General features: G+C 51.9%; 1 long non-coding RNA gene across 1 annotated transcript; it reads right to left on the reverse strand.

The window, feature by feature from the left end:
• Window positions 1-9797: 9797 nt before the first annotated feature.
• LOC309612510 lies at window positions 9798-14226 on the reverse strand. Its single transcript, XR_014235232.1, has 3 exons — window positions 14143-14226; window positions 12991-13212; window positions 9798-10534 (listed from the first exon to the last, which is right to left on the reverse strand). It is a non-coding gene; the product is annotated as an uncharacterized lncRNA (long non-coding RNA).
• Window positions 14227-14443: the final 217 nt, after the last annotated feature.

Genomic DNA, 14443 nt, shown 5'->3' on the forward strand with positions numbered 1-14443 from the left:
TGGGTGGGGGGAAAGGTTTCGATTTAAATAACTTTGGAAATGAGTAGAGTCCATAAGACGAAAGGCAAAAGGAACTGCATAAACACTGTAAACTAGTTGATGAAGCACTTTCCTGTAGGGTATGGGTTAACGATTCTGAAACCCCTATACATGTATATTGGAATTGAACCACTAAGTAAATGGATGGTGGATGGTGGGATCCGGGTTTCTCAATGTGGGAGTGGGAGGTGGAAGGTTACAGACAAGCAAAGGGAGACGGCTAGTATGACCCTTGTGATAATGGATTAAAGTTGTAGACGTCAGTATGAACTCAGGTTTACCTTAATATAGGTACAGATGGCTACATATATATATATATTTATAGAATATATGTATATTTTCTATATATGTATATAGAAAATATACATATATTTATAGATTTGTGTCTCTTTGGTTAGTTTGATAGACAGGTTAGTATACACACATATATATCCTTGTTCTATCAGCTGAGAGGGTCTAGAAGCAGTGATGCCCTAGTAGCAAGGAGCACACTTAGTGCCCAGATCTTGGTTTCTAATACCATTCTCCAGTAAAAAGAACCAGAGCTCCTTGGAGAAATGGCTGCTTCTAGGACAGGAGGCAGGAAACACATAAGATGAAGCTGGAGCATCTTGTAGTGCCAGAAAGCAAAGAAGTGCTAAAAAAAATAGATGGGAGTATGTCAAAGGGACACAGGAGCCAACTGAAAGAGCTCCAGTGACCAAAGCTGGAACAATTTGAGCAAGAAAATAAATACAGTTGTATTGGATTATTACCCAAATTATAAAATAAATATTCATGAGTCTATACTTACATGAACAAATGATTTAACAATTAAATAATTAAGTTATTAAATAAAATAAATAAATGGGGGAGGAGAGACAGAACTCTAGGACAGAAGAATTCCCAGTGATTTATGCAGACACTTTGCCCTCAAGGAGAAGCCTAGCTCCTCACTCTTTAAATGTGGGCTGCACATAGTGACTTCCTTCCAAACAGTGCAGGTGGAAAGAGGACAAAAGAGTAACTCGATAGTGGAGAAACTTCAGCCAGGTGGTCAAGGTCAGCATCAACAGTGATAAGTCATGTTGGTAGCATGTACCCCTGCTGTGATGTGATGAGAATGGCACTTTACCTCTGTGGTCTTCCTCCCCAAACCCATAATTCCAGTCCAACCACAAGAAAAAGCATCAGACAAGTCCCAGCTGAGGAGTAGTCTACACAATTCCTCACCAGTACTCCTCAAAACTGTGAAGACGATCAAAAACAAGGAAAGTCTGAAAAGCTGTCACAGCCAAGAGGAAACCACCCGGAAAAGAAAAAGGATATTAGGTAAGAACTAAGGAAATGTGAAGAAGATATGGACTTACACTTTAATAATAATGCTAATCATATCGTAAAGCTAATAATAATATATTGACATTGGTTTATTCATTGTGACAAATGTACCACACTAATATAAGATGATAATAATAAGGAAAATTGGGTGTGGAGAATATGGGAGCTCTCTGTAACATCTTCACAATTTTTCCGTAAATCTAAAACTATTCTAAAAATAAAAACTTTAGGGAGTTCCTCGGCAGTCCAGTGGTTAGGACTCAGCGCTTTCACTGCTGTGGGCCGGGGTTCAATCCCTGGTCGGGGAACTAAGATCCCACAAGCCACGTGGCACAGCCAAAATAATTAAATAAATTAAAACAAAACTTTATTTAAGGAATGGAAAGTCTTATGCTGGTAATTATTCACAGCTTATGGTTGAGACAAGTGGAGTTGGGGGAATGCCTCTGGGAAGGTTTCAAGGAAGTACGGAGAGAATTTCGGGAACTGCTCAGGGCTGAGAAACACAACTTGGGAGGCAGGGCTAAGGAGGAAGGTCTGTACATGCCCCAGCCTGAAAGGAGGCACAAGAGGGAAAGGACGCCTTGGGACAGCGTGTTGGGAGTCCTTCCCTGATCTGGGAGGGCTCCTGGAGTGGTTAGGGAGGGCTCTTTGCCCTCCTACCTCTTCCCAAACAACCTCATCTGGGGCCAGCCCTGATCCTCATCTGTGGGCAGCTCTCCAGAGGAGTTCAGGGTTCAGCTCTGGAATCAGGAGAGCTCTGCCACTTACCAGCTGTGCAACCTCGGATAAGGCTAACGCCCTCTCTGAGCCTCATCTATAAACAATGCTCACCTATAAAAAGTGGTGAGAAAACTTGCATCCAATTGAGGAGATAACTGAGATAATGCCTGTGAGGCCAGGACCTGGCACACACTAGAGACTTACTTCCCTCTGCTCAGCCCTGAGCAAGAGCCAACGGTCAGATGCTTCCCCCTCATTCAGGAGATCCAGTTCTTTTCCTGCATCCCAGCCCCAATGTGGCAGTTTTAAAACATGGTCCCAAAATTCTAATACTCCTTCCATTTGGAGGTGAGATTTAGGTCCCTTTCCCTTGAACCTGGGATAGGTGACTGCTTCTACCAATAGAATATGGTAAAAGTGATGCCGTGCCAGTTTCTGGGTCTGAGCTTTAAGAAACTGCCGGTTTCCATTTCCTTTCTCTTGGGATTCTCACTCTTGGAACCCAGCCACCATGCTGTGAGGAAGCCTGAGCAGCGCGTGGAGAGGCCATGTGGAGAGGAACACGGTCCCTGGCTCTCAGTCTGGGCTGAGCTCCCAGCCAGCAGCCGGTTCTTACTTGCTAACCATGTGAGTGAGTCATCTGGCCCGTGGGTCCTCCTGTCCTTGGATGAGCTGCCCAGCTACCATCTTGTAGAGCAGAACCTAACCTTTCCCACCATGTCCCTCCCAGACTGTAGAGCTAAATAGATGAGTGATGATATTTTAAGCTACTAAGTTTTGGGGTTGCGCAGCCATAGGAACCTGAACACCCGGTAACGGGATCCTCTCCCCTGTGTGTGAGCTGTGGTGTAGTGGTTTAGTGCATAGACTCTGAAGCCAGACTGCCGGAGTTCAAATCCTGACCCTACAACATACTGACAGTACGACTCTAGGCAAGTTAACTACTCTCCCTGTGTCTCAGATACTTCATCTGTAAAATGGGATGTTGCAGAATTGTTGGGAAGATTAAATAAAGCACATAGAGAAGCACTTGCATGTGCATGATTACTCCGCTAAGTCAAGTCACGGTGCCAGCCCCCCAGGGTGCTGGGGTGCTAGCCAGCTGGGCCCACCTTGGAGGACCTGTCATCTAAGACTATCCTTGCTTAGCCACTTGGGTTCCCAAGCCGACTTCCCAGGGGCCACCAGCCTGCCTCTCTGGACGATGAGCTTTCGCTCTGCCTGTGCTTTGCTCACTGTCATGGCACTTGGCCTTCTGGTCTCTTCTACACCTCTCTGATTGTGACTGCCTGTCTTACTTGCTTTTGGCTGGGTTGTTTAGGGAATAAGAAAGAGTTGTTAGGTGGATGTAGAGTCCCCCACTGTGGAGAGTGGTGCGTGGATGGGATGGATCTTTAGTTCATAAAATTCACTGGGAACTGGGAAACAGAAGCTTACCGTCCACACATCTCGTGGGAAGACATTGATTTGTTGCTGAAATAAGAGTCCAGAGAGAACAGAACACATTTTGAGTGAGTCTTGCTGCAGGAAAGCCAGAGAATTTTCACAGTCCTTCTCAGGACCTGCCTGATGGATGCAGCAGACTCCCAAGGAAGCTAAGGTTTCGTCTTAATTAGATTTAGCCAGAGAAAAATGAACATGCTCCAAGAGATTTTCCCACCTACGTCTTCGTGCCGGTTCGGAGAACTCAGACGTGCTTCTGGTCCAGGCTGCACCCCAGGACTCAGGTTTCACCAGCTCGAGGAGCTCCCTTTTGCTGAAGGAACACAGTGACCTGGAGCCCAGGGGAATTTCTTTAAAATTCCTTTGGAAGGGGGAACCCCTGCTCCAGCCTGAGGAGCAGGGAGCGGGGACCTGGCGGGTGTCAGGAGAGCAGCCTGCGTTTTGGAGCTTGCGGGGCCTAAAGCCCTACTTAAAGATGATCACCTAACCTCCAGCAACTCTCTCCGGAGCCTTCCCCAGTGCCTTACACTCCACCGTCATGCCTGGAAGTATGACCCACTTCTTGGTCATTGGGAAAGCCATGTTGGTGATGTGGACCTGCAGGAACAGAATTTGGAAACCATCTGACTTCCTCCCCGCCCTCAGGGGGGACGGAGAGCTGGGAGGACTGAGAGCCTGCAACAAACCGGACCCAGAGGATCTGGGCACGTGGAAGGCACTAGCACCCCCCGCAGGGAGGATGGGCACGGGCTCTGCCACATCTGCCTTGTGAGGGGCTGGGCAGGAAGCAGACTGGGGCCTGACTGCAGGGAGAGACAGAAGTCCAGTGGGGAGAGGGGCTGGGTGAGCATTTTGTCACAGCCCCCCTGGGGCCACCTGACTCCCAGGAGGAGTCGTTGAGAGTCCCATTTCTGGAGGTGTTTAGGGGGTGTTGAGAGGGGACAATGTACAAAGTGGAGGGAGCCCTGTGTCTGAATCAGCACTCTGCCACTGGCCATGGGGACCACATCGGGCATATTCCTTAACCTCTTGGAGTCCCATTTATAAAATAGGGACAGTTTTGCACACACACACACACACACACACACACACACACACACACACACACACACACACACACACACACCACTACCACCACCAAGAAGAACAACAGCAAGTTTCCAGAGCAAAGACTTTTTTCTTGGGAAGTTTTTTGAAATGTCAATGTGTCCTGTAGGCGTTTCCCAAACCTAATTGGTCTCAGAGTCCTTTCTGGAAATAGGAGCCTTTCTTGGAGTGAATGATCAATTCACTAGTTCTCTGCTCTGGCTGGCTGCACAGTGGAATAACCCCAGAGTCTAAAAATAAATGAATAAATGAAGCATGACCTTACTCCAGAATTATGGAATCCTGGTGGGGCCCAGAGGCTGTACTGCTTTAAGGTGATTCTCACGAGCAGGCAGGATCAAGGGATTGAGGTCCAGGGAACTGAACTTGATGGAGGACCCCTCCCTGGACACCTCTCCCAGTCCCCACAAGCAGGCTGTTGTTAGAGAGAGGGCACAAGATGCCCGCTCCCTCAGACACACATCTAGATGCCACCAGCTCCTGGCAGGGCTCAGTGGATGTCACCGCATTGAATGGAGGCTCAGGCCCGCTGCCTCCCAGGACCCTCGTGTCCCTCAGCCTCTGCTGCCTTTGGGGCACCTCCATGGCCATGGTGACTAGGCGGCTGCAGTGCGCTCCCTGGCCCTGACTTCAGCAGCCCTGCCAGCCTGGCATGGCCGGGGTCCCTAAACAGGTCTGGTGTGCAGCTGGCTCGAGGCCAAGAATCTGTCGGCAGGTTCATTGAGATGCTGCCCCAGCTCTGCCCTAGTTCAGATTTCAGAGCCCTAGGCACCTACCCCGGGCTTTCCCTGCTCCCTCTCTCACCCTGGACACAGATCTCAGTTTCTGGGGGCCCAGTGAGGGTGGTGGGCTTGGCCCCTAGTGCCGACTGGTTGAGGTGGGAGAGATGGTGCAGAGCTGTGCAGCCATGGGGAGGGCCCAGGCCGGCCCACCCTGAAGAAGGGGCCCTTTCTGAAGTTCACTGACCTCGAGGGGGTGCTCTCTGTAGTTTGTCTCTCCCCATGAGGGTGCCTTTTCTAATATGCATGGAGGTGTTGTAAGGGTAAATGGTGGCCTGGTTTGGGTACTGCTTTCTGGCAGCTTGTAGGGCTCAGCCCTAGAACTCTGGTCCAGCCCCACCCACGATGAAGAAAGGAAGCACCTTCTCCTCCAGACTCCAGGCCAGCCCGGCCCCCCTACCCATACCAGGAGGAGAGGGCAGAGTGCACGTCTGTGTGGACCCAGCCTTGAGGTTCCTGAGCCCAGGGCCCCTGTAATACCCACCTGGTCAGTGATGTGTCTGTGGGAACAGGCAGGTGAGGACAAACCATCCCATTTAGTTTCCTTGCCTTTGAGACTCCATGGCGCTTGTGGATTTCCTCTCCCCAAACACCCACTCACACATGTACCAGAGCCAGCATGAGATTCCAGGGGCAGGCGCAAGTCTATGATCCCCCCCAGCTAGAAGCCCCTGCTCCAGAGGTAAGGGCACTTGGCCAAGGGTCTGGCCCTGGCTCTGCTGCTCTTTCGTCACCTGTTCCTCAGGCCCCTTTGTGCTCCTCTGGAGACAGGGCCCTTGCGCTTCCCAGGCAGACTGCGGAGAATTGGCCGAGGCGAGCTTGTGGGCTGGCACCTTGCTGGTTGCCTGGGGGCTCCCCACCTGGAGTGGGGTGAGTGGGGGCGGCTGCTGTGAGACTTGGCTGTGAAGGCTCACTGCACCCACTTCTCTGGAGAATTGTCCTGACTGGCACCTCCTAGGCACCGACGCCCCGCCTGCAGCCAGTGACTGACCCAGGGCATCACAGGCGGGCCAAGGCCGTGTCTCCACAAGCTCCACGGGATCAGGCTGGAGCCGGAGGCCACATCCTTGCTCCGGTTCTCCCTTGCCCCACCCTGCTTCCCTCACTGCCCCGCCCCCAAGAGCACTCCCCCAATTAACCCTTCTCTCAGGGATGGCCGTGTCAGGCTCTGCTTCTAGGACCCTAACCTGAGGCTCAGGCCTGGCCTACAAGAACTCTGAGGGCCCCCATCTCCAGACGCGTGTGGCTATGGGGCAAGGATGAAGCTGATCAGGGCCCGAGCTGTTCTGGGGTGCAGGGATCAGAGCAGACAGAAGGGGTGGGGGAGCCTGGGAGCCTGAGCTGGGGACTCCAGTCTGGGCAGAGGAGGAAGGCCAGGGTAAGGGCTGCTCAGCCAGTCTCCTGCCTTCCCTCAGTCCCCACCCTGAGCCTGGCCTCTGGGAGACACATAGTCCTGTCTTCTCGATGTGGCAACTGAGAATACATAGTTCTTCTCTAGGCCTCTGTGTCCCAGGGAACTGAGAACCTCCGCCAGACTCTAGCTCCCGGTCTCCTGCAGACACCCAGTCCCTGCCCGGCGGGAGGAGGCGCATTGGCAGAAGCCAGACCCTCGGCAGGAAAGAACCTGGGGGAAACTGAGTACGGGGTCTTCCCGTGGCGTGGAGAAAGGGCTTTGACTGGGTTGGAATGGCTGGAACAGCTGGCCTGACCCACACAGCTGGCAGCTGAATTGTGAATTCGGGGAAGCAGCCTTCCTGCAACCTTCCTTCCCCTTTCCCCCTAGGAGGAAGGGGTCTCATAACTTCCCTCCGTCCTGCTGACTCTGCTGCTACCTGGGTGGATGGGCAGGTGGGGCAGCTTCGAACACAAAGGCAGGAGGACAATGCGGGCGTTTCGGGCACTGTCTTGTCATTGGCCAAGTTGGGGACTTCTCGGGGCTCTTCACATCACATCGGTAGACCGGGCCCTGATCTCAAAGAAGAGGAAAGGCCTTTGACACTCGGGCCATTCTGACCTCCTCCTCCAGCCCCTGTACACACGGCTGCCTGCCTGAACATCAGGACACCCTCCGGGCATTTGGAGAAGGGAAATCTGGAAGAGGTTCCGAGGGAGACCAGTGCCCAGATGAAGGGCTGAGGAGGAAGTGCCGGGTGTTTTGCTCACCCACTGACGCTCCCACGTTGGAGAGGCCTGCATCAGCACTCCTGGGACAGCGCAGCTGGTCCCTTACGTGCTGCAGACGCCGCTTCCCGTGCTCAGCCTGTGGGAGGCCACCGGCACCAGCGGACACTCTGGCCGCAGCAGGTGGAAGGAAGGTGGTGGCCCTGTGGCCCCAGCGCCTGGCCCTGAGGGCTGTGGCCATTGTGCTTCTAGCGTGTTTACCCTAAACCTTCCTTCCTTTCACTGCCAGGAGCCAGGAAAGCCTCAGCTCTGTGAGCTCCAGGGAGGGGGCTGGGTACGTTTAAACAGGGAGTGACTGTGGGGTTTGTGAAAGCCTCACAGCCATGGGCACGGGTGATCAATGCGAGGGGGAAGTGATGCAGCCTCCCTGGGGACAGCTTAGCCGTGTGAGTCTCCAGCCCTAAAGATGTACATACCTTCTGACTCAGCAATCCATTTCTGGGAGTCCATCCTAAGGAAACAGTTGTAAGTTCATACAAGGTGTGTGTATAAGGACGCTTATCTCAGCCTGGTTTAGAACTGATATTGGGCAATGGGAGATTGGTACATGTACACTATGGAGAACTTGGCAGCCATTTACACAGTGATGGAATTATCAATGAAGCTGCCATGAACATTCTGGTACATGTCTTTTGGCAGGCATAAGCACGCCCTTCTCTTGGGTATGTACCCAAGATGGAAATTCTGGGTCAAAGGATAGATGTATGTGAAACTTGATGCTGCTAAACAGTGACTGTTCCAACCAACCCTCCCCCACCACTTGGTGGCGCTCCACTTGGCCCCCATCTTCACCAACACTCAGTATCATCAGCCTGTTTCATGTTGGCTTTTCTAGGAAATGTGTAAAGGTGTTGCCTTGTGGTTTCCATCTTCATTTCTAAACATATGTCAACAGAAAAATGGATAAACATATTGTGGTATATTTATAAGCTGAGAATTTACACAGCGATGAAAAAGAATGAACTACTTATTCGTGTAACTACATGGATGAACCTCAAAAAACAGGACATTGAGTGAAAGAAGCCAAACACAGAAGAGTATATATATATTGTGTGAATCCATTTAGATGCAAATCCCAAACAGGCAAAACTATCTAAAATGTTAGAGGTCAGAATAGTTGCCTATGGGGCTGGGGAGGTATCGACTAGGAAAGAGTTGAGGGAACCTTCTGGAGTGTTAGAAATGTTCTATACCTTCATCTGGGTCATGGTTAAATGAGTGATACATATGTAAAATCTTATCAAACCGAATAACTTTGCATTTCACTGTAGCTAATGTATACTTATATTGACATTTAAAAAAATATTTTACCAAAAAAGAAAGAAAAGGGCTTCCCTGGTGGCGCAGTGGTTGGGAGTCTGCCTGCCAATGCAGGGGACACGGGTTCGAGCCCTGGTCTGGGAGGATCCCACATGCCGCGGAGCAACTAGGCCCGTGAGCCACAGTTACTGAGCCTGCGCGTCTGGAGCCTGTGCTCCGCAACGGGAGAGGCCGCGACGGTGAGAGGCCCGCGCACCGCAATGAAGAGTGGCCCCCGCTTGCCACGACTGGAGAAAGCCCTAGCACAGAAACGAAGACCCAACACAGCCATAAATAAATAAATAAATAAATTAAAAAAAAAAAAAAGAAAGAAAATAATGTAAATCTATGTTGATTAATCTGGAATTATGTTTAAAATATATTAAATATAAAAAACAGGTTGCAAAATTCTGTGGACCTTTGGGGCTTCACTCATAAACTCTTCCTTGGTGAAAGACTAGTGGATCTCATTTTAAGCAAACATAAAACGTGGGGGTTATACTGAATAATAGTTTTTGAAAAGGATTCAAAGTGCATAGGAAGCATGGTATAGACATAAGAAATAACTCAATTTTTTTTTTTTTTTGGCCGCACCTTGTGGCATGTGGAAGTTCCCCAACCAGATCAGGGATCGAACCCGCGCCCCCTGCAGTGGAAGAGCAGAGTCTTAACCACTGGACCATCAGGGAAGCCCATCTCAATTTTACATTGATGAGGAAACCAAATTTTATAGCTCTCAGTACCACATTTTGAAGGACTGAAAATATATCCTGTGTCTAGTGGGCCATGATAAAGAAGGAGTATCTGTAAATTATATAAAATGGAAACAGATGAAGAAATTTGGAGTATTTTTTTCCTTCTCTTTCTTCCTCCTCCTTCTCTTCCTCATCCTCCTCCTGCCTCTTTTTTTTTTGGCTGCATTGGGTCTCCATGTCTGTGCGCAGGCTTTCTTTAGTTGCGGCGAGCAGGGGATACTCTTTTTTTTTTTTTTTTTTTAAACATCTTTATTGAAGTATAATTGCTTCACAATGGTGTGTTAGTTTCTGCTTTATAACAAAGTGAATCAGCTACACATATACACACGTTCCCATATCTCCTCCTTCCCGCATCTCCCTCCCTCCCACCCTCCCCATCCCACCCCCCCAGGCGGTCACAAAGCACTCTTCATTGCAGTGCTCGGGCTTCTCAATGCGGTGGCTTCTCTCGTTGCAGAGCAAAGGCTCTAGACACACGGGCTTCAGTAGTTGCAGCACACGGGCTTCAGTAGTTGCAGCACGTGGACTCAGTAGTTGCAGCACACAGGCTCTAGGGCGCACGGGCTTCAGTAGTTGTGGCTCGCAAGCTCTAGAGTGCAGGCTCAGTAGTTGTGGTGCACGAGCTTAGTTGCTCCGTGGCATGTGGAATCTTCCGGGCCAGGGCTCGAACCCGTGTCCCCTGCATTGGCAGGCAGATTCTTAACCACGGCGCCACCAGGGAAGCCCCCAGCAGGGAAACCTCTTGTTCTCTCTTCTGTGGATGAGAATCTTGGCAGCAGGAAGAAGTGTGTGACTTAAACTCAGGCTGGGGCCCTGGTCCTGATGCTGCCACTTCCTGGAAGGGTGACCTTGGGATGATCACTTGTCCTCTCTGAGTCTCAGTTTCATCACCTGTAAAATGGGGATAATAATGCACATCATGCTGGGTGGCTGGCAGAATCAAGGGAGCAAACGATTGAAGACGTGTTAATAAATTGCCAAAGAATCCCGACACCTCTAAAGTAGGATTGTCATTGCCGTGGTGGAGGAGGCACAGAACAGACTTTCATGTCAGGTGGTCCTGGGTTCATGTCCCAAGTACATCACTTACTGTGTGGCCTCAGGCATGGGGTTTAAGCTTTATGAGCCTTGGTGAGTTGGTCTTTGAAACACTGAGGAAGACAGTGTCTCTAATACAGGGTTGTTCTGATGATACAGGAGATCATGTTTGTAAAATAAGTAGTATAGGGAGAGCCTGGATAGAGGAAATATTCAGAAAACAAAGCAACAGCAAACAGATGTTCACAAGCTGCTCCTAGATCATCGTTATCCTGTTATCATTTCCCGCACTACAGCATCGAGTCCCCCAGGGTAGAAACATGGAGCCAACTGGACCCTCCCTGAGGGTGGGAGCTCATCTCCCCCCTCTGGTGTGGGAATGGTGGCCACCGGTGCCACTCTGCTGCCTCCACACTGGTCCTGGCTCTGCAATGATTCCGCCTCTGTACCCGAGCCTCATCCAGATGTGGTTGGGTCCTGACAGAGAGGACAGTGCCCATCAAGTAATTCACTCAGGTCGAGGCCCCTGTAGGGTCAAGCATACCAGAAGGGTCTCTGGAACCTAAGCACAAGCCTGAACCATACTCAGGGCCCCAGGGAGACTGGTCCAGGAGACGGGGCCTGGAGTGGTCCCACCACCCCTGACTTGCTCATGGGAAGACTGGTCTAGGAGAGGGGGGATCTGCAGTGGTCCCATCATCCGTGACTTGTCCACAAGGAATGCAACAGGGAGTGGTGAGTGGTGAGAAGGGGGCACCCCAGATAAGAAGCCATGCACAGAAGGGGCTTGCAAAGGAAGAGGTCCAGCAGCCTGGAAGCCTCCCTCAGGACCCCTCCCCCAAAGCACATCTCCAGGCCAGCCCCCAACAGGAAGTTCAGTCTACTACCTACTGTGTGCCCAGCACTGCGGCATTTAAGGTAGAGCAATGGACAAAACAGCTGCTATCCTCACCTCAGGAAATAGACTTGGATGGGACAGACAAGTCCCTGGAAATACAAGAGAGCTGTTCACTAATAGGTGTAAGGAATCACCCGTGAGGGTGCCAACGTTACTGTGCCGGGTGCACACCTAAGCCCTTTTCCATATTATCTCACTGAATCATTGTCACAGAGCCTGGTTCTCAGACGAGGGCACGCCTGCTGAGGGCACTGATGGGGCGGCTCACCCAGGATGGGCTTGTGAGTGTGGAGGTGGAGAAGGCTTGCCATAGGAAGTGGCCTCTCAACCCAGTGGCGGGAGGGCCTGCTCTCTTCTTTCTCTAAGAAGATTTCCAGGGGCAACCTAGGATGTGCTCCATATTCCCAGGCTTGACAGAGGGTTTCCCTTTCTAAGTTCTCACCCTGCACTGCCCCCTCGTCTCACCCTGCCCCCTCCCCCTTTTACAAAATTTCCAAGCTGAAAGGACATCGGAGCTGCCCTTTGCACAGAGACCAGGAAGCGGAAAAGTCAAGGGACTCATCCGAGGTCGCCCAGCTGGTCCTGGCTGAGCCTGGAGACCCAGACCTCCTGGGTCCCACTCCAACATTTTTCCGCCATGTACTTCATGGGGCTGCTGGTGAGGCTAGCTAGGCCAAGCTCCGGGCTTTGGGCTCTGGGGTAGAGACGATAGAGACAGTCCTTAAAGTCCCGGCTTTGAGCTGGGCTGGATGCAATAGGATCTGAGGCTTTTCCCACTGGTAAAGGCAGAGTTTTTCCTCTTCTGCCTTTGGTTGCTCTATTTTCTTCCTTCATTGTCTGAAACCATTTTAGCCTCTCTCAGTGTTGGTTTTGCCCAAACTCCTGGGGGAGGTGACTGCGCCCTGTGCGGTTTGTAATTGGGTGAGGGTATCCGTGTGGGTGTGTGATGAGCACATGTGATGGCACATCTGCCTCTGTCAGCATCTGTCTGTCTGGGTGTGACGTGACTCAAATGCTGAGGCTCACACTCTCCCCCTGCCACTCTCGAAGCAGCTGTATCTTGCCCCCAGGGAAAGAATGTCCCTGGCAGCCGCAAGGCCCACCCCAGGCTGGAATGGCAGCACAGGTGGGGCACCGTGTCCAGCTGGCCCTGTGACAGGGCCGCCCAGGAGGAGAAGCTGCCCCTCCAGTGTCCCCCATTAGTGCTGCCCGATGCAGCTGTTGCCCAGAGCGACCGACTGCCCTGAGAGGAAGTGCCTGGAGGCCGGGCAACCAGTCGACAGGAGCCCTCCTGTGTCCAGCCTGGAGCCTAGTCCGGGGCAGTGCGGCTGGCCAGGGACCCCTGGAGGGCAGGGCCCTGTAACATATGCATCCCATGGCGCCGCGTCCGCAGATACGCCCCAGCACCTACCATGTGCCAGGAGCAGGGGCCTGGCCAGGGAGCTTTCAGTGAGGACGAGAAGAAGTTCCCACACTAGTCCTGAGTTGCCTGGCAGTCGTCTCTGGAGGGAGGGGATTGCCCCTTGGAGAGGAGTACTGTAGCTACTGCAGGTCCAAAATCACTGCATCGAGGGGACGGAACCCAGACACCATTCATTCACTCTCGTGACAACAGCAGGCAACCTGATCAGGGCTGTGAGAAAAGCCCAGGAACACAGTTTTGGTGATTTTGAGCGAGGCCCGTATGTGCTTTGGGGAAGGCAGGGTGACATCTCTGATGGGTGTTAAAGGGTGGGTGGGAAGCAGGGGAAGGTGGAAAGGGCAGAGGCACCGCAGTGGCAAAGCTGTGGCACTCAGAAGGGGCACTTCCGGCTTAGCAGAGGGACCAAACCTGGTGCCCAGCTAAGAGGCCAATAGGCGCCAGTGTATGGACAAACATCTCTTTGTGAGGGGCGGCGATTCTGGGGAGAGACACTTGGTGAGAACTGGTGGGGTCGGAAAGGCTTCGGGGAGGAGGGAAGAGCACTGCGGGGGGATGACATCCACGAACCCTGAAAGGCTCCCTACTCCCTGCCTTGACCTTAAAGGTCAGAGGCCCAGGGATGGAGGGCCAGGGGCACTGTATCCAAGAGCAGGGGCCCTCAGCTTGTCCCAGTGAGGGGTGGGCAGGGCTTAGAGCAGGGAAACAGGGGCTCAGTGTGTCTAAGGAGACCCAGCCTGGCCTCACCTCCCTCTGGCCCCTCTCCTTCAGCCCCCAGCAAGGTCCCTGCCCCGCACCGGCCACACCTGTGGAGCACAGAGCTGAGCAGATTGAATGGTGCTGTGTGACCTCACACAAGGCACTCCGCCTCTTTGGGCCTCAGTTTCCTCACCCCTAAACCCAGGGCGTTGGGCTCTGTGGGATCTCAAATAGTTCCCATGTCACCTGCCAGCCCTGACTAACTGGTAAGGCTAGGTGGAGGATTGTGATGCCAAGTCCAGGCTGGGAGGGACAGATGCTGTGATCCATTAGTGATGTCTGCTGTGGCCTCCTGAGAGGGCGGTGGTACACATGCCTTCTTCCTCCAGTCTTCATAACACCCTACGTTCTAACAGTGGGCAGAGGGGCAGGGGGTGGACCAACCTTCTATGAAGAGAGGTTCTCCCAGTCCTTGTGACAAATCTTCTGTGTATTCCCCAGGGCCAAACATCTAGGTGGAAAGCAGGTGTCTCCAAGCACCCACCACTTGGCCTTGTCTAAACAAAGGCATAGGCACAGTTTCACGCGGAAGAAAAGGGAGGGTGAACGCTCCCACATCTGAGTTCTTGGTCTATTTGTTTTCCTGGCATTTTGAAAAATGTATGCCCAGCTGCATTTATTTATAGCTAATAAGAAGGAAAATTTTCTTGTTGTTGTTGCTTTGTTTGTTTTTTGCTGAAACAGA

Source organism: Balaenoptera borealis, assembly GCF_965194805.1.
Source record: "Balaenoptera borealis genome assembly, chromosome: 15".
Classification (NCBI taxonomy): domain Eukaryota; kingdom Metazoa; phylum Chordata; class Mammalia; order Artiodactyla; family Balaenopteridae; genus Balaenoptera; species Balaenoptera borealis.